Source organism: Pleurodeles waltl, chromosome 6 (genome assembly GCF_031143425.1).
Source record: "Pleurodeles waltl isolate 20211129_DDA chromosome 6, aPleWal1.hap1.20221129, whole genome shotgun sequence".
Classification (NCBI taxonomy): Eukaryota; Metazoa; Chordata; class Amphibia; order Caudata; family Salamandridae; genus Pleurodeles; species Pleurodeles waltl.
This window is the reverse complement of record NC_090445.1, coordinates 675,646,945-675,668,768: the sequence shown is the minus strand read 5'-3', so window position 1 is coordinate 675,668,768 and position 21,824 is coordinate 675,646,945.

Below are 21,824 nucleotides of genomic sequence, written 5' to 3'. Positions count from 1 at the left end.
GTGCTTCAATTGGAAGGTTGTGCATCCAACTTTGAAAGTCTGCTCATGGTATCTGCACACCCGTTCCCATCAGTCCTTCTTGTCCTTCGGCAGGTACCCTTTGCTCACCCGGCTACCAGCTTCAATCATCCAAGGGAAGTAGTGTGAAATGAGCAAATCAGGCCTCCTAGCTGTGGCTCTGTAAAATTATACCCCCTCCCAAACATGATCCCAAACAAAAAACTACTTTACCAACTTGAACAACAACCCCGCTACTGACTATACCTATCCCAAAAGACAAAACCAAAATAGATGTACACCCGACAGTACAATGACAAAAGACAATAGAAAACAATAACACAGGACAATAAATGAATGGGACAGGACAGTACACAAACTCACACTATCAAAATGCACACTCTAAACTCAGCCTTTCAAAAACAACTTCCTACATGAAGCACAGGTTAACATAGAGTAGGTGAAAGTGAAAGTAACTTGGTACTTCCTAGTTTGCAGACTGCCACACCCAATGCATCACTTCCTGCCTGTATTTCACCCGTTTTTCACAAAAGCATTGTTTTTTCTGGTGCAGCTGTACTAAAATAGCCATTGCGTGAACAACCCGCAATTAATTCGCCACAGGGCTTATTCAATACGTTTGCACTGATGTGCAGTGTACAACCATTGCAACAGCGGCAATGTGACATGCAAATGGGTCAAACTGACCTGCTTTCTGTAATACACTGTAGTGAGTTGTGCAATACAGATAAACACACCTTGGGCTCACTTTCCTTGCAACCCTTCTCTTACCTCACCGTCTTGACATCTCCGTATGTTTGGATGTTCAGTGGTAAAAGTGTGTCTCTGTGTGATGTTTAGCCTTCATTCTCGTGAAATATTGAGTGACAATATATTGATCAAAATTACACATGCTTTTTTCAGTTTCTAGTATACTTGGGTGAACGTAGGTAGCTGCGGAGTAGGCATTGTATTGGTAAAATATGTCTCTTTGCAATGCCTATGACATTCACTTCTGTATTCACCATTATTCTAATTCTCTGACTTAATAGAAATGTTTATAATTTGTGCCATAAGATATGTTTCAGATGTAATACAAACTTAGGGAAGCACGGGGACTGGCTGGTTCAGCCAGTCTACAGTGTATGTGGCATCCTGATTGACATTTACCTGGATAGATGTGGAAGGTATGGTTTTATGCCAATGTTGGACAAACTTAATTTCCCACACTAAACTTGACACCTTCCCCCACGGAAAATTGTGGTACAGAGACATCTGCTGTCTGGGCTTTATGTTTGACACATTATGTGTGCCTCATGTCCATGCACCTTGGAACATATCTTTGCTCAGTCTGTTTGGCTATTGTTTGAGCATCGTTATTCCAGCTTGAATAGGCCAGATAAGTCCGAAGAATCCTGAGTGTCAATATAAATAGTATATCAATGCATTGCATTACTCAGCACAAGAGAAGGCTTCCTTAAGCTTTGCATGTGGGTAGGCATTCACATCAGATGGTAATATATGTATTCACTGACAGATGACACCAGGCAAACTTGCAAAGCATCAGTGAATACTACCTTCACAGGAGTGATATGACATGTAGTTAGGCCTTCTCATGTTATCCTTCCTTTGATTGTATTTGTGTCCTGTGTACAGCGGCAGACATAGATGGAGCACTAGGGATAACAGCATTTTGGGGTTTACAGTAAAATGCACCTTCACAGTCACATCTATTCTTTCATGTAACAGTTGTATCCTTGCCTCATGGGAGAAGCGTGCCTGCATTAGGCCTAGGTGGCCAATCCAGCACCAACACAGGTCAAGAAAGAACATTTTTAAGTGTTCTTTTAGATACCGTACTTATCTTGCTATGCGCTTGCAAACATTCATGTGACATAGGGAAACTATCTGTGCTGCACTGTGTGGCCATGCACATTTTGTGTCCCTCTGATTCCACTCACAGGACATCATATAAGCTATACTTTGATTGAAATACGTAAACCAGCAACTTACATCATGAAGTGCAGGAAACACACGCAGTCATTGCACACTTTTTGGTATTGCACTCACATTGGACTGTGGCAGAGGGTTTGTAGGTGAACACACTGTAGCAGCACACACAATCTCTGCATGTCCAAACTGTTACACATTGCAGTATTTTGGTTGCCCAGGCCCACATGTGCTGCTTGTTGTGTTACATATCATAAAACATAATGTAAATCTGGGGTGATTGTCACACAGAAACTGGCCTTTTGAATACGTGAGTGAGTCATCATTCACCACAGCGGTGAAACATGGTTCAATAGTTCATATTAATTGTGATGTTCAAGTAACAAGATGCTGCCATTCACACATGATGTGTATCTTACTCCTGTCAGAATTATCAGCACTGGATAGACTCTGATTGAAGGCCTTTGTGTGTGTCTCCTGGTCCAAGGAGACTGCATTCCCTGACAAAGCCATTTATAATGGCACATACTCAACATACATTTTACCCTTGGGTGTATAGTATATTTGTGATCCGCTCAACTATGCACTTGTTCACTCAGGTCAGAGGTGCACAACTCTTGCCATGCGTTAAGTTAACATCTAAATCAACCCATCTGATCATGTGCAATGAACTGTGTGTATGCACATGCATTTTTGTCTGACTTCTGATCCAAGTACAATCATACTCTTGACATCTCATTATATTTCAGGTGTTCGTATGTTTGCATATTACCTATCCAATATTATAGTCTTCTGGCCATTTACGCACTGTACAATGTCTTCTGATCATGTTGTATTTTTACAGCCTTTTGGTGCTGAGCAATGCATGGCAAAAGTCTATTTTCTCTACTGTAATATGATGAGATACATGTGACATTGTAGCAACATGCAGGTAGGTTTTTTTCAAGTCACTGTTTTTACATGCTTGTAGGACTGTAGACCTTTGTCCATGACAAACTGTCACTCATGATCTCTGATGGTATTTACAACAAAATGAGTTACTGCAAAACACTGTTAATCTGGAGGGGAACACATTGGTGAGACACACTGCAATGTGAGGTTATTCTCAGGTATGGGAGTTTATGGTTTGTATTTCTAACTTCACTGAGTACCATCAGTTGTGCACCTAGCTGCTGCACAACTCAGCAAGATTGATAGCTGCGCAGCTCTTCACTGCTTAAGTGCAAGAAGGAGAGTAATGACAAATTAGGAGATTGAAATGTGACATTGCAGGCCTGTTCCTTTAATGGAGTACACTGCTTCACAGTTCTCCCCGTGTTCAAATGATGGATGTGAAGCATGGCACAATGTCACTTATGATGTCTGATGACATGATAGGCCTACTTCCAGTTGAGAAGATGTGTGTGAGTTGATGTTTAACGGGACTGTAACATACATGCAAACACACATAATGGATGCAAACTTTTATTTACATGTTCAACCATCCTATAATGAGAACATTCAGTCTGTCATAGTACACGTACCTCAAGAAAATAAATTTCACACAATGTGGATAGGTCGCTTATTCTCAGCCACTGTATTTTGGATCTCTCCTCCATTGGGTCCTGGTCATTATAGTCCATGTCTCATGGGACATTTGTCCTTACACAGATGTTGTAGAGAATGGCACATACTAGCATGATCTTGCAGACCATAGGGGAGAGTAGAGCAATCTACCCACTGACTTGTCCCTGCATCTGAACCTGGACTTCAGCACACCAAAGCTTCTCTCCATGATGGTGCGGGTCTTGACCAGTGACTTGTTGGAAATTCATTACTGCTCAGTCTGGGGGTGCACTATTGGGGTCATGACCCATGGTTGGAGACCATATCCTTGCTCAGCTGAAAGTTAAACAGAACTTAAAACAGCCAGTGCTTTTGCTCTCTGTTACAGCTATGTTCCTGTCCATGTGTGCCATCTGTACTGAATGACTCATACACCTTTCTTATGGTATTTCTGAATATGTGTTACTTATACAGTTGCCCATAGGTTTATACATGTCCGTTTCAGTTCTCTGTGTAATTTCAAATGATGAGAATGGCCTGATACGGTGTACGCTTCTACATCCAGATTTTCAAGTGTATACAGTAGCTTATTGTGATATGAATTTTGAAATGTTCATGATCACTCTATGTTCTGCGCACTCACAACATGTGTGAAGCACCAGATTGTTTATCAGAAATGTGGCTAGTTGTTTCTCCCTAGGTAGGTTGCAACATTGCCAACATGTTTAACACTGACACGTGTATATGTCCATGTTCAACCACAGATTTAGCTGGTGGCCTACATAACATTAGCACAACAGTTTCATTGTCCGCTAACTTTGCCATGTGATTTTGATGCATCAATTCGGTGCAGTTCAAGAATATCAAATACATTATAATGTTATTTATTGTCAGCACTCAATTACTGATTTTTGCTTTAGAAGTTCTCATGATGCACTTTGATACACACATATGTATTGAAATAGGGGCCATCTTTATGAGGGACACACTGATGTTGTTTCAAGGAGCTGTGTACTCCACCTTTTGAAACATTAAGTTGTATTTTCACAATCATGTGTATGACAATGACTTGTAGGGTATTGTGTGGTTCTGTGACTTGATTTTGGCCTCATTGCTGTGGCAAATGTCTGTTGAGATTTGTATCCTGGGTACACTGTAGTGCCTTGTCCAGGTTGAAATTTAATCTAAGGCTGTGACTAATTTAGCATATGTTTGGCAGCATTGTTTTTCAATTAGTGAATTTCACATTGCTGGATATATGTGCTTTACATTTAGCCTACTTACTCCATTCAACAGGTGAGCCATCACATTATTTACAACAGTCAAAGCAGTCATCACACATATGTGTGTATGTACAGCAGGTATTTGTATGCCAGTGAGGAAACACTCGCCTTTGATCTTGTGTTGACTTTGTACTCATAATTGCCCTGTCTGTGCTGCCACATGATTTCATTCATAATTCTTTACCCTGTACATTTGATGTGGTTCCATCCATCCACTCACAGTTAAATGACACATTGCTACTCACTGACGTTCCATCGTGACTACCATTGACAGACTAGTAAGTGCATGTCAATGCGGCAAATCATTGTCTCCATGTTGCAGCGCATTTTTGCCGCTATATACAGATGTCACAAGGGCCCAGATTTTTGGGAAAGTAGCACTGTGCAGTGCTGCAACTCATTTGTTGCACTGCACTGTGTCTCAGAGAAAGGACAGTAGTGCACAGTATTTAGGCCTTAGAGCACAAACCTGACCCCTCCCCCTGCACTGGCATGCAAGAGGGCACATTATGAGAGGATTGCACCGCCGGAGCATCACTTTTTTTTTTTGGCGCTCCAGCAGCACAAGCCTTTCAACCTTATCTATGAAGCCACGCAAAGCCACTTTGCGTGGCATGGCCTCATAGATATGGAGTAAGACAAAGCACCGCAAGTCGCTGTGTTGCCTTACTCCGTGCCAGAAAGGTGTTCCATGGCCATTGCGATGCGTTTTCCCACGCAACACCCATATATTTTTATGCTGTCACAGACTTACTTCATCACGTAAACTTGGGGCATAGCCAAAATCTTACACCTCCTTTTTATGTCTTTCCATGGGTGCTGCATTCTACAGCATACATAGAAAGAGGAAAACAACTCTCAGGATTGTTTTAGTGCAGGAAGGAGACCCTTTATGCACAAAAACAATCCTACATGCAACGCAGGCACCCTTGCACTATAGTGCATTCCTGCCCTACCACATTGGCATAATGCAGGGCAGCAAGAAGGCTTGAGGTGCGGCCCTACGCTGATTCCCCATACATATGGGCCAATATGCTGACTACCATAGACACACACACACCTGCAACACTGTACTTGAGTGCCTGCATTACATGCAGGATTGTCTTTGTGTGGGGAGGGCTTTCTTGCACATGATGTACCCTCACAGCCATTATTGTCTAGGTATGTTTGCCACTGGCTGCAGCACGCATATGAAGTGGGAGTGCCTTGACTGACTGCAGTTCAGTTTCCTTGTTACACATCACCAGAGGAACCCAATTGATTTGTCACATTCCAAGGTGTACCGTGTGTGAGATACTTGGCATGCCTCATGAACCATGGGAGTTGCATGGAGACACCCCCAGAGTGGTCATGGAACCCCTCCTTTTGCCACAGTGGTGATACACTGCATTTTGTCCAGCATTACATTACTCCGCACCTTTCTGCTATTCAAAGGTACACAAAGTGGTTTTGCGTGTCTTAACATGTGTGACTTGGGGGGTTTGCATTACACGAGTACCTTGATGCTTGGTGCATGCATCAGGTACAGCCATCACACATATGGCTCTATCTTCATCAACAGACACAGAGATGGCTGTTATGTCATACATTTGTTACTGTTAGTAGGTCTGTAGTGTACTTTGGTTTTGCAACAGTAGGCCATTCTCATATCACCCATTCTGAAAAAGGTCATTTGTGATGGAGTGCCTGAAATGTAGGCATCATGCGCACTCCGTGGGTATCTTGCCAGAAAATCTGTACTCAGTGCCTCTGGAGTTGAGACATCACATATGGGATGCGGCTATTCCTCAAGATAAAGAATCATGCACAGAGACAGGATACTTTGCATCGACATGGGAGATGTACTGGTCCACCAAACACACCATCTGCACATTCAGAGAGTGAAAGCTCTGAACACCTGTTCATTTCTCCGGGGTGGGACGAAGGCAATATGTGTACCATCAATAGCACCAATGATGTTGGGGATATGTCCCATTGCATAGAAGCCAGTCTTCACTGTGGCCAAATCATCCACCTGGGGGAATACGATGTAGCTGCGCATGTGTTTCATCAGGGCAGACAACATTCTGGTCAGCACGTTTGAGAACATAGGCTGTGACATCCCTGATGCCATGGCCACTGTCTCTAGGAAGGAACCACTTGCCAAGAAATGGAGCACTGACAGGACCTGCACTGGAGGGTGGATACCTGTGGGGTTGTGGAGAGCTGAAATCAGGTCTAGCTCCAATTGGGCACACAGCTCTGTGATTGTGGCCCTATCAAGTGTTTAGGTTAGGATAATGTGCCTGTCCTCTATTGTTGCCTGGTCCACCGGGGGTCTGTACACGGGGTATGTCTCCATCTCCTATTCATCCTCAACAGTTAAACTCTAGGGCGAAAAATGGTGAGCAGAAGGTCATATTCAAACATATACCCAGATTAATATGCTATGTTTGTTTTGCAGAAATAGTATGTGAACTTGTAAGTCAGTTGATGTGCCTATGTCTGCTGTGACCCAGTTAGGTGCCATGGCCTGTGCCCCCCTGAAATGGCGGCCGCCTAACCTGTGAGGAGGGACAAGTGGAAATGAGGTAATTCCGCTGGCGTTCTGCGCCGTTGTGGGAGGCGGTTGACGACTGCTGTGCAACACTGCATTGGTTATCACTGGGGCTTACGGGTTCCAGTAGCCAATGGTGATGTACGCCGGCGGTGACAGTACGCACCGCCGGGGACGTGCCTGACATTTTCTATCTGTTCACTCCCTTGCTACCTGACCTTCAACAGGAGAGGAACTACACTGCAAGTGCTGCTGTGTCTGGACACAACCATGGCTCGAGTGTCTGGGGAAAGGGCCCCTGCCTTCACTTCAGAGGAGTTGGAGAGACTGGTGGATGGGGTCCTACCCCAGTACCGTTTACTTTATGGTCCTCCAGACCAACAGGTGAGTACACTGTGAGCATGATGCGTGGGGCATGACTGTATGGAGTGCTGTGTGTGGAAGCCCTGTGTGGGGGGTGGGCTGAGGGGTCCTGGGCAGAGTGCTGCATGTATGGTGGTCAATGTATGTGCGTAAGGGAATGGGAGGGAGATGTTCGGCCATGAGTATGACAGTCCGGACAGTATGAATAATGCCTTTTCTGCTGTATTTTTTCTGATGGTCAGCGCCGATCAGAAGAAGGGTCTTTGGCGTGCCATCACCAAGGAGGTGTAGACCCTCGGGGTCTTTGACAAAAGGTGGGAGGACCTGTGCCGCTGGGCAAGGAAGACGGCGGAGGCCCAGCTGGGGCTGGCCTCCCAATGAGGAAGGGGTGCCCGTCATACCCTGACCCCCCTGATGTTCCGCATCCTGGCAGTGGCCTATCCGGGCTGTTCCCTGTGTGTTTTATACGCCAATGGTGGTGTTGTTGCTGGGAATGACCAAGTGTATCCTATGTCTCTTCCCCCCCTTTTTGTTTTGTCACCCTGTCCTTTTGTGCATCAGCATCATCTGGCGGGGGAGCAGAGGCACGGGCAACGGAGGGAGCTGCATCCCATATGGGCCTGGAGGTCGAATCCACCAACCATGAGGGCACCAGTGGGATGGAGGGCGAGGGGAGCACCACGACAGAGACAGGAGGGGACAGTACCGACAACGACTCCTCCTCCGAAGGAAGCTCCCTGGTGGTGGCGGACACCTAGGTGCCCTCCCCAACTACAGGTACAGCCGCCACCCTGTACCAGCCCTGCACCGCCCTCTCAGCAGCCCCTCAGCGTGTTTCTCGTGCCTGCTCACCTTTGCTTTGACAAAGCTCTGAGAAAATCTCGGTTGTGCCCCTGCTCTGGGAAAGCTAGATTACAATGAATGCTTTACTTTCTACCCAATTTAGAGGGAGGGATGAGCTCTCTCAGTTCTGACTCAATTACACGGAAACACCCTATAGGCCTGTAGCTTTTTTTTCAGCCACGCTTGACTCATTGGCTTCAGTATTACCCAGCTGTCTCAAAGCAGCGGCTGCTGTCGGTGTCAGCACTGCACAGTACGAAAGCATTGTTATGGGTCATCCACTGAATGTATTTGTCCCCTATTCTTACAGATTTTGTCAACAAGCACCAAGACCCAATATCTTATGAATACCAGACTGACTAGACATGAGCATGTGATCTTAGCTGATCCTAATGTGAATCTAAAGCACCGTACAACTTTAAATTATGTTAATTTACTTTCATTGCCTGTAAATGTGATTAATGATGATGATACAGTTTTGAAGGACTGTCTAAATGTCACTGAACTGTGCACCAAGCCGAAACATGACATACAAGGTACACCACTTGCTGAACCAGATTACGCAATGTTTTTAATGGCTCATGCTTAAGAGACCATGAAGGAAATCTGAGAGCTGCTTCTGCAGTCTGTACAGTCTCACAAGTGGTTGAAGCCTCCTGGCTGAATTGATTTCCTTTACAAGAGCATGCTGTATTTCAGACCAGTTCAAAAATGACTGTTTTCGCCGATAGTCAATGTGGCTTTGGTGTTGTTCATGATTTTGGACAGCCGTGGTCCCAGAGAGCGTTTATGACCTCCTCTGGGTCTCCTAATAGTAACAGAGAAAGAGTCTACTGTATATCCTGTGAAAGGCATTACAACTGCCTGCCCAAATTGTGGTTGTCAAGTGCTCTGCACACCACAAGAGAACGGATTACCTTACTATGGGAAATATTTATGCTGACCAACTTGCCAGATACTGTGCTTTGAACTTTTGTGCATTTCATGGCATTTACCTGAGTGAGGGAGCAGATGAGACAAATTGCAATCTCTTACTGACTAGAACAGATACATCGGAGGAAGTGAAGAGGTTACAGGAAGAGGTGTCAGAAATGAACAACAGGGCTGGATCAGAGAATCATGTGTCAAACGAGATGAGCATGATGTTTGGGTTTCAAGTGATGGGAGAATTGTGTAGCCAAATAGTTTGTTGCCACCTATGGCGAGGCATTATCATGATCCAGCTCATGTGGGACATGATGCAATGGTGAAGTTTTGACAAATGCAAAAAGAATAAGTGACGGACGGAATGCTGAACAATGTCAAACATTCACCCCCAGTACAGAGATCTGGGCCTAAATCCATTGTTTTTTGCTGCCCATGCCATTCCAGTTTGGACCCAGCCATGTGCAAATCAGTCTTGACCCTGTTCCCCATGGGAACAGTCCAGCCCGAACTACCAGGCCAGGTCTTCCTTGGACTGGAAACAAGCATCCTGGGACCGGTTTCGGGGTTTCACCCCTCATCAGCCAGGCTAGCTTGAATCCAGTGGCATGGGAAGCATGGGACCCACATCTGGGCATACCCTTCCCACTTAGGGCGACAAATGCTAAGTTTTGACAGACATGGTTCAATCCTAGGTTTAGATTAATGGCAGTTACATGTCAACAGAGGAACATAGACAAACAAACTGCAGTAAACTTTAGTCACAGATCAGTGAAATCAGGAGGACCTTTCAACAGGATGCAGTTATATTTTATCTAACTGTCTGTGTGTAATGGACTGAGATATGTCTTGGTTATTGTATGCATTTTCGCTTGTTAATTTGAAGCTTACCCGACAAAGCGAAATGATACTCTCACAGTATTTAAGCTGTTGTTAAGAGAACTGATGCCACTTTTTAGGTTCCCAACTTCTCTTGAGCCAGGTTGTGGAACTCACTTTAATAGTGAGGTATTGAAATTCCTGTGTGAAGAATTGCAATTGGAGCAAAGACGACATTGCAGTTACAGACAAGAGACTTCTGGTATTGTTGAGCAAGTCAATGGAACACTGAAATCCAGACTGGCTAAAGTATGTGCTTCCACTTCATTGAAATGGCCTTATGCATTGCCACTTCTGTTGATGAGACTTTGCACTACTCCAGACAGGAAAACAGGACAGTCATCCCATGAAAACATTATGAGATTACTAGCTGTACCTACAAATGTGATTGTGAACATTACAGATGACATGGTACTTGATTACTGTAAAGGACTGGATGATGTGGTTCACTGTGTGTCTCATTAGGTTAGTGAAGCTACAATACAGCCACAGCAGGACCAGTGCCATGACTTTTGACTTGGTTATTGTATAGATGTATATTCCGATGTCGTACTTGGAGCCTAGGTAGAAAGGTTCATTCCAGGTTATCTTGGTTACTACAACAGCTGTGAAATGTGGAGGTCTCCCCAGTTGGATTCATGCAGCACATTCTCGTAAAATTCCAGGTCCCCTTGGTCAAACAGCACCAGTCTCTGAAGGTTCAGATACAGTGTTGCACACAGAAGGGTTAAGAGTAGAGAGCACAACTGTGCAAAACTCAAATGCTGACGAAGGATCAAATGCTGTAGCCAAATGAATTGTGCTCAGAGACCAGTGGCATAAAGAAATTCACTGCACCTGAACTGCTAGTTCAACAAACTATACCGGAGGAAGCAGAAGATACTACCCAAAATGACAGTGACTATGAAGGGCCGGTAGTCTGGAAAATATAAAAGAGCAAGAGTACTCTGTTGGAGGTACGCCACACCTGAATGGACATACTGTGCAGCAAATGACTGGGAGGGAGAGTTTGGAGTCTTTTGTTTTAACAATTGGAATCCAGCTGAGCCTCCTTGAGCTGCTTATTGCGGTAGAACTGAACTTTGAAATTACACTGCCACTTGGTAGACTGAGATATTATATCCTGGATGTGATTATTAGTGACTTTGAATTGCACATTTATTAGAGATGTGATAGATCTTATAGAGAATAAATAAGAGTACCAAGGTTGAGTCTGCAGAATTCATAGTAAGGCTGTCACTTAGAAGAAACGGAGTATGGTTAGGGAAGACTAACGAAGACTGCAAATAGCATTTAACTATATTGCAGGGGCAATTGCTTGCTACTGCTTTGCTCAAATGAAAATAATGAAAAGGCACTACTTCCATTTCTGCTGCTGCATTTTATTAAACAGTCTGAATTAAGAAAAGCCATGGAATGTGCTAACAAAAATAGTAAATGTAGATACCTAAGTATAGGAGTGTTTCTTGTGTCAGTCATAATGTTGATTACATTGCTTATAGGGTTTAGTTAACCTATCCCTGCTAGAGTAGATGACATTAGATCCACAATTGATCCTCAAACACACTCTATTGCTGACAATAAGCCACCTGAGATAGATTAAAAAGATTTACATGTAGACACTCGTAGAGGACATTTTACTCAGAATGAGTATTCAAAACTGCTTTGTGATATGACAATGGATGCAAGAAATTGTTATGACTGTATGTAATTACATGCATCAATTGGTGAGGGAATCACATATCACTACTACCAGGATGATGGACAGCTTTCCAAAACGACCCAACTGCGTTTTACCGCCGATTCAGGTGGTGCGTTGTTGATGCGCAGAAGCACGAGGACATCTCCACAAAGATGCTCTAGTAACAATAACATTGCCAAAGGCACACAAGGTTGCTGGCGACGTTTCCCCCATGACCCATCACGTAGCCTTAGTGTACAATATAAACAGGGCGTAAAAAAAAAAAAAAAAAACATGCTAGGTAACGCTTACTGACTTACTCGTAGAAAATACTCCGGTTGGGTAGGCCATGATGCTCATTTTACAGAAACTAAATCTCAAAGGAAGCACTTACAAATATAAACGTAGCAGGTGCCCCAGTTGAAGCTCAGCTTCTGGAAAGGACAAGCAACCCTAACTCTTAGGATTGGCAAAGATAAAGCAAGGCTGTGCGCTCAGAGATTCCATAGCAGAAAAGATCTAGAATCCTTCCTGGGGGGGAATTGATGATGTACTGGAGCGTAATCTGTATCTGACTGTGACGCGCGGGTGCTATTGTCCTCTCCTGGAGCCACGCCCCGTCCACCCTCAAAGTAGGCAAAGGAATTCCCGCTTTTACCAGGATGATGGACAGCTTTCCAAAACGACCCCACTGCGTTTACCGCCGAGTCAGGTGGTGCGTTGTTGATGCGCAGAAGCACGAGGGCATCTCTACAAAGACGCACTAGTAACAATCACATTGCCAAGGACACACAGGGTTGCTGGAGACGTTTTCACCATGGTACAATCACGTAGCTTTAGTGTACAATATAAACGGTGCATATAAAACATGCTAGGTAACGCTTACTGACTTACTGGTAGAAAATACTCCGGTTGGGTAGGCCATGATGCTCATTTTACATAAACTAAACCTCAACAGGAAGCACTTACAAATATAAACGTAGCAGGTGCCCCAGTTGAAGCCCAGCTTCTGGAAAGGACAAGCCACCCTAACTCTTGGGCTTGGCAAAGATAAAGGAAGGCTCTGCGCTCAGAGATTCCATAGCAGAAAAATCTAGAATTCTTCCTGGAGGTGAATTGATGATGTACTGGAGCGTAATCCGTATAAGACTGTGACGAGCGGGTTCTATCTTCCGCTACTGGAGACACAGAGTAGAAGGTTCTCCCTTTATAAAACACTAAGAAAAAAAGAAGAAAAAAAACATAACAATCCCACAAAATAGCCTGCTACCAGTCCAAAATCTCGACAGGACCTGAAGCACTGTATACATGCAACTATAGCACAATGCCTCTGCCAGACCTTGGTATGTTTTCACACCCTGGATGAAGCCTGCTTTATTCAGGGTTGTTTTTAAACTCGGCTCAGTGAAAAGCGCTGTTAAATCTAGTGAAAGGTCTCACTTGACATCCCTTTCCGAAGTCTAGATATCTTGCTGTTCTTGCATATCTCTTAAACCCTCACTGGTCCTATGTGTTTGTTTCTAACTGCATGTCTACACAGTTTAATACATAATTGTCTCATATACAAGAAACAGAAGGAATACAGGCTGCCTTTGATACGGTTGACCATGACGCCCTAACTCAAAGACTCCATGAAGCCGGTATACAAGGGATTGCTCTCAACTGGATTACTTCCTATCTTTAAAAAAGAGCAGATATCATCCACTCGCCCCCCTTCTCGTCCGAACCCTACCTCACAAAAGCAGGGGTCCCCCAAGGGTCAATCATCTCACCTTTGCTTTTCAACATCTACATGATATCTTTACCAGAACTGATCAATGATTTCCATCTCACATGCTACAACTATGCAGATGACACACAAATACTACTTAAATTAGAAGACCCTAAAAACATTGAAAACTCACAAATCTTCAGTTGCCTCAGAGCCGTTGATCAGTGGATGACCTGGAGCCATCTCAAACTAAATACCTCCAAAACAGAAATACTCATATGTGGTGACTGGAAAAATTATGACCCTCAGTGCGTCTGGCCTGACGATCTCGGACCACCTCCTCAATTATCCAAGGAAGTTAAAAACCTAGGAATCACCATGGAGTCCAAGTTAACTATGAATGCCCAAGTAGACAAATTAGCACGCACAAGCTTCATCACCTTAAAGTCTTTACAACGCATCTTCCCCCACCTCGGATTTCCACACAAAGTGCTAGCTACCATCTCACTTGTACTATCCAAACTGGATTATGCCAATAGCCTCTACCATTGATCATCTCTATCTGTTATGAAAAAACTACAACGTATCCAGAATTCCACAGCCAGGCTACTACTACATATAAAGCCGCAAGCCCACATCTCCCCTGCCTTGAGAGCACTACACTGGTTACCCGTTGCCAGAAGACGCACTTTCAAGCTGCTTTGTATCACCCACAAAGCTATACATGGAACACAACCGCTTTTTATCAGAAAGAAAATGACCAAATACATCCAACAAAGAACCCTCCGCTCAAGACTGGCACCCCGCCTTAGAACACCACCATACAAGAAAAAGACTATAGGTGGTGCATCCTTCTCCGTCCAAGCAGCCAAACTATGGAATTCATTACCCCCAACTATAAGAACCACAGATAACTTTCTTGTCTTCAGAAAACTACTCAAGAGTTTGACTCTTTCCTTCATAACCACCTTTTTCAAAAAACTATGAACTGCATATGCCTATGTGGATAAATATTTTTTCAGATTATATGTATATTTCTATTTATTTATAGCTTCTTTGGAAAATATGTATTGCTACTATGTCATAACAATAAAATACACACACACTCTTTAAACCTGTCTGACTAAGTATTTTTTACCCATGTTTCTAATTATGTATTGTATGTGCATATGTGTGTGTGTGTGTGTATATATATATATATAGATATGTATATATATATATGTGTATGTGTATATGTTGTTTCTGTGCTTGGCATGTTCGTGGATCACTGAATTCCTGCTCTCATCTTATCACACTTATCTACTCATCATTCTTATGTCATGTCTCTATCAAACTATCCTCCATTCTCACTCTGACTCATCCCAAATCTCTTATACCACTTTCATCTCCTAAATATCTCTGCCTAAGCTCTTCCCTCCACATCTAACTCACCAAACCTCACTCTACCTCTGTGACCTCCCACACAACCCTACTAAATTCTCCTGCATTCATATCACCCTGCTACTATGCTCTCCCTAACCCTTCAACATACTCTTCCCCCTCCACCCCCCTTTACTCATCCCAAGCCTTTGGGTTGAGTAAATGAAGGATATACTCCCAATTAACACCTCTGGATTTATTTCCTCCTCCACCCCTCCATTACTCCAGTCTAACTAACAAACTCTCATATCCGCGGCTCAAATTAACTTATAATAGTACTAAAACTGTACTCATTATTTAACGATACTAATCCATCACTAATTGTTGTTGGGTTCTGGAGTAGCGTGCTACTCATCGAAAAGCGCTTCGACGCCTCGTCAGGGGTAGTAAGCGCTATATAAATACGGTTACAATTACAATTACAATTGCTTACCTTTAACACAGTTACCTGTAGCTTTTTGCTGAGCCTGTTCTATTCAAATCATGATTTGGTTTTCTCAGAAATTCCTATGTTGAAATACATGAACAGACAACCTGATTCTAAAACGACTGAGATAGTGGCACATTTCTTTAGACCAATCATGACATAGGATACTGCTTATGCACACAGACACAATGTGACTTGTTCCCTAAATTATGTAAAAAAGAGATTCATAGATTCAGTAGGAGACAGAGGAAGAGACCTATTGGCTAAAGCAGTGAAGAATTTAAAAGTGCCAAAATGGGCTAAAAATGACAGTAAACTTAAATTTGTAGAAAACATGGCAGCATTAGCTTTGGAGTGGCAACATAAAGGGAAATTATGCAGTTTCATTAGAAAATCCACAACTGATACAAACATTGTACTAGTGAACTTGATCATGCATTAGAAGTTATAGGAAACTGGGGATTATATTTGGATGGAGCAGATTTTGTTTTCCTGGAGTTGATTATGTTTGTGGGAAACATGCATTTTACAGCTTACCAGGGAGCTGGTCTGGAACATGTTATATGGGAATAGTTTTTTCCAAAGATTTATCATGTGGGAAAATTAGAGAGCTCGAATGGAGAACCACATGGAAGAACAAAGAGAGGTGTTAGTGCTAATGAAATTGTAGGAGACATATTTGGTGCTCTGATGCCATCTGTAGGAGTGGTGCTCAACTCACACGAAATTAGGAAGCTTTCAACCATAGTTGATAAATTTTCCCCTTGTACAGCTGGAAGATTTTTACTTGTAGATATAGAAATGGTTGCTATCAGATCTATGGCTTTATAGAATTAACTTGCTTTAGATGTCCTTCTTGAGAAAGAGGGAGGAGTCAGTCAGATGTTGAAAGTTCAACAGTCTTGCACTTTCATGCCTGATAATAGTAAGGAGCTGAAGAACTGCATTAACAGTATTATTGATTTGAAGGGAGACTTGGGAGAATTAGAAGCAACGGGTGCATGTGGGGCTATTGGAAGTGGACTTCCAGCTGTTGGGAATCTAAGGAGTGGAATAATTGGTAGCATATTGAGACCATTGCTGATGGGCTATTGTCTTATTCATAAAGAGTCTGAGAAAGCAAGCTTTGGAAAGAAAGGTAGATAGAGGGATTCAGAAGTGAAATGAATGCCATTATTTATACAGGTTGCAACTTTTGTACAGGAGACCAAGGGCAGCTACCTTCTCAGGACTGTCTTGGGAGTGCACAGTACTGTTTTGGAATACACCGTGGGACAAGATAAAAAGAATGAAGAATGTGATGTTGTGATCTAGTGGGTGGTACCAGGTGCATTATTAACTAGGAATTTCAGTAATCGATAGTGGCCAGATTCCTTTGTACTTGGAGAGGTACAGACCTCTGACTTTCCCATTCTTCCCCATACTTTGCTGAGTGTGGCTTAGGCTTACACTTGATTCTCTAAGAAGACTCTTTTCCCTGCTTCTGAAATGCTGAGACCTTCCCTTTTTATTTTATTTTTACCCTCATTGGGTAACTTCATTTTTCCCCAGATGACTTTTTTCCATATCCTTTTTGTCCTATATTTGTGTTTTACCTAATGCCTTTATGACTTTAGTTAGATTACATTTTCCATTGGTTTGAGAGCTTTAGGAGAATTCCTACTTGCCCATAGCTAATGTAGTTAGATAACATTAATTTGCACTAATGTGCAAAAGATTTGACAATGGCTTGTTTTCAAAACATCAGATCACTTTCTTAATGTTTGGCCTAGTGGTGACTGAACTTCTTGTTTGCCATATGTTATTTCATTTAAATTTCTTTAGGCTCTTCAGTTATCCTATTGTTATTCTACATCTTTACAGTATGTTTTTGAGACCTGTCTACATTAACATGAGTGTTAATTTGTAATAAACCTCTCCTAACTTTATTTCTAACTTGGGCTCTCATTATGTAGCCAAATGGGTTTCATTGTTTAATGAATGTTGATAGATTTTTAATTCTCTAGTGAACCCTTTTGCACAGATCCAAAGGTCCAGTGGCCTCAAATTACAGCATACAAAATGCTCCACCCCCATCAAATAGAATCATCCCGCTGTTCTTGATCAAATGAAAAATGCAACCATTTACACAATGCTCGACTTGTGAGATGTGTTTCATCTTGTTTATATTTGAGAGGCAAGTTAATTATTGCATTTCTTACAAGGACTAGGGCATGCCCTATAGGTATTGGAACGCTCTTTTGGCATGGCCATGCTCATAAATTCAGTCTATAGGAGCTAACTGCTGTATTTGTTGTTTGTACATTGATGAGATTTTGATCATTTTTTCTACCATTCGATATAGTACTGAGTCTACAGAAGGTAGTGGATTGGTGTATCACCCCGTTGACTTGTACATAACCAAAAGAAGACCACAATATTTGGATGGCCTACAGTGTCCTAGAATTGCCAGACTTTTATGAACACTTATCAAGTTTTTGAACACAGGAAAAGCATGAGTCCCAGCGTTTAGCTTGCTACAAGCCATACTGTTGCCATCTTAACCTTAGTATAATGTTTCCTTAGTTTAATTTTTTAGCTGATATGGTCTAAGCAAGGTAACACTGCAGTTTTGATAAATCACCTCATTGAGGGCCTGATTTTGAGTTCGGCTGACAGGTTACACGTCATAAATGTGAATGATATCTCGTCAGCAGTATAAAAAGTGTTATCCAGTGGCAGGTGTAATACAGCTGATGGGATACCCATTACATTTGTGAAGTAAGAATCGATCCACCAAACTCTAAATCAGAATCTGAATTTCCACCATTTGTGCTGCTCTGATACCCTTTTTTTTTTTTTTACCAAATATACTATTGTTTTCAAAGTATACATCCACACTGATTTAAGTTGTGGGGATTCCGTTTATTTTTCAATTTTAGAAGGCTCCGTGCACACCCCATTTTAAAGATTCCCATTTGTACTCCAATTGATAAGAACAAAACAAGGGTCAATGTAGGAGCAGGTTTCACAACTTTTTTTTCTAAGACAGCCAACTTCTCTTATAACAATGCTGCACAGGTTTCTATGGATAGTTCCACACTTTTAAGCAACTACAAATTTCATGTCAGAATCCACCCTTTAGAGATTTTCTTCTGTGGTTCTTTTCCATATTTCATTTGGTAGCACAAGCACATACAAAAACAGTTTTGCAGAAAGGCAGCAAGATAATGCTCACAAGCAATATGCTGGCTGTGACCGATCACAGCCAGACCTCAAAGCAGCATAACAATCATGGCATTATGAAAAGATTCTTGTAAGTTCCAGGCCCACTATAGTGGTGTGCATGGCAGTGTCCAAGTCATCAGTCCTGTGGCAGTCAAGGAGAACCTTCTGGGTATCTAAAGATACTCCTCCTGTTTTATGTTGCTTGAGTTGGTTGGAATTCTGATCAATTTAACTGGTTTGTTATTTGCTTTTTTTAAATTGAGATCTAGATATTAGAGAGTGTGTCCCTCTTAGTGCTACCAAAATAGAGGCAATTGTGTTTAACACTCCCCAATCATTAGGCAAAGAGAATATTTATCTTCACTTATCACCTTGTTTTATAGGGAAAAAACATGTCATTCTCCCTGCAAATTGATCTACAAGTGATTTTTGCTAAGATCTGTCCAGTGAAGAACCTGAACAGCAATATTTTAAATTTCACCAATTTTAAAGGGTGGTTTAGATAATGCCCACCAAATTAAAATGTGTTATTAATAACTCTTTAGTTAACTCACAGTTGGATTATTCAAATGCTTTCTATTTTGAACCAATAAAACATATTTGATATTACACTGCATAAACACCACAGTAGACACATTGGCACTCATTACAACCCTGGCGGTCGGAGTTAAAGCGGCGGTAATACCGCCAACAGGCTGGCGGGAAAAAAATGGGATGACGATAGTGGCGGACAGCCACTTTAACACTTCGACCGCCACGGCGGTAGAAACAAACAGCGCGACAGACACCACCAACAGACAGGCAGGAGACAAAGTACTGCTCACTGTATTACAAGAGGCCTATCCGCCACTTTTTCCGGGGCAGAACCAAAGCGATCAAAAGCACGGCGGAAACAGTACACAGAAGGGAAAACACTTACCTCTTGACACCCAACGAGGAACCAGGACGCCATGGAGTCCGAGTTACAGGTCCTGCCCATGTTGGTTTACCTCCTCTTCTACCAGGAGTACAAACGGCGGCAGTGGCGACCACGGTGGTACTGCACCTTCAACACTGGGGAGAGGGGAGGAAAGAGATTGGCACACACATGCAACACGCAACACCCCCACCCTCACCCTCACACACAACAACATACACACAAATACATGCAGCAGCATTACATATACACCGCCCCACTCCCTGGAAGAATGCAAGGACAAAAGGAAATGATTGTAACAATTGTAATCATGAAAAATCCATTAGTCAAAAGTCAAAATTCAGTATATAAAAATATGTACACCAACTACACAAGTCCGGATAGTGGACTAATCATTGTCCGTGGACCACCTGGCCCAAAATGCATGGGCGAGGCCCACACACAGTACCTGACTGGAAACAGAGACAACACTGCTGGGGCATCAGATCGAAAATAAACAGGCACCTCAGGGGGAGGGGGAGGAGGGGCACCTCAGCCTGATGAACGCATGACGCCACTGCTGAACGAGGGGGCTCCATGCCCATTGATGTATACTGGGGAGTGCAAAGCCACAGTCTCTCAAGTCTCTCAAGTGGGTGGTTTTCCCACTGTTTTATCCTCAAGTCTCTCCAGTGGGTGGTTTGCCCACTGCTTTATCCTGGGGAGTGCAAAGCCACAGTCTCTCCAAGTCTCTCCAGTGGTTGGTTTGCCCACTGCTTTATCCTGGGGAGTGCAAAGCCACAGTCTCTCAAGTCTCTCCAGTGGGTGGTTTGCCCACTGCTTTATCCTGGGGAGTGCAAAGCAACAGTCTCTCAAGTGGATGCCTTTCTCCACTGGTTCTGGAAGGGGCTTTGTGCCCAGAGTGCTTCATCCTGCCCAGGACTGAGGTAGTGGATGTGATACTCCACTGGTTCTGGAGGGGGCTTTGTGCCCAGAGTGCTTCATCCTGCCAAGGACTGAGGTAGTAGATGCCTTTCTCCACTGGTTCTGGAGGGGGCCTTGTGCCCAGTGTGCTCCATGTGCAGTGTGGCCGGTACAATTCCCTCACCTGGGTGTGCGTGCCACAAGACTTGCGAGGTTCAGGTAGCATGATACGACATGGAGGCAGCGACATATCCCACACTGCTGCGGCTGCGCCTTCCACCTGCAGGTGCAAACAGTGATGGAAGAAATGCCTCATGGAAGCTGCCCAGGGTCCGGGAACTCTCCTCCAGCCTCAGGCGACTGACCACTGGGGATGGGAGCCATGTCAGCGGTGGTGCCTGTGTCCGAGGAAGCCGCGGGGCCAGTGGCAGTGCTTGCGGTGGTGTCTGTTGCGGAGGTGCTGGCGGCGGTGCTGGCGGTGGTGCATGGCTCAGCACCTGCTGAGGGACACAGCAGGACATCTCCTGCAGCCTCGGACGGCTGCCCACTGGGGAAGAGGCTGGGGACTGTTGCTGAGGCTGTAGATGTGCTGGGGGTGGGGCAGGTGGCGGTGTTGCGGCGGTGTCTGTCGCAGCGGGGCTTGCGGCGGTGTCTGTTGCAGCGGTGCTGGCGGCAGTGCATGGGTCAGCACCTGCTGAAGGACACAGCAGGACGTCTCCTGCAGCCCCGGATGGCTGCCCACTGGGGAACATGCTGGGGACTTTAGACGTGCTGGGGTGGTGCAGATGGTGGTTGTGGTGGCGGGGAAGCTAGCGGTGTTCGCCACCGTACAGGTTGGCGTGGTCATGGACAGAAAGTGTTACACTGGTCCCTCAGTCGGTGTCACCGTGCCCTCTCCAGACCTGCTCTTCAGTTTTTGGTCTTCCCCAGCTTTGATGGTGCTGCAGTTGTCTTTCCACTATCCCCTTTGTTTTTTGCTGAGCCCTTGGTGGCTGGTACTTTTGGCTTCTCCCTCTGGGATGTGGGCACCTTTTTCACCTTGGCAGGTGGCAGAATGTCCTTGCCCTCACTACGTGGTACACTGGCAGCCCTGATGGGTGGCGCACTCGATGACCCCGCAGTTGCTGGCACCACTGTGCCTGGGGATTTAGTGGCTGAGGTGCTGGGCTGGGACCTGGAAAGCCTGGCTCTAGGGGAAGGACGGGGGGGAAGGTGAAGGGAAGAGGTCAAGGTTTGCCAG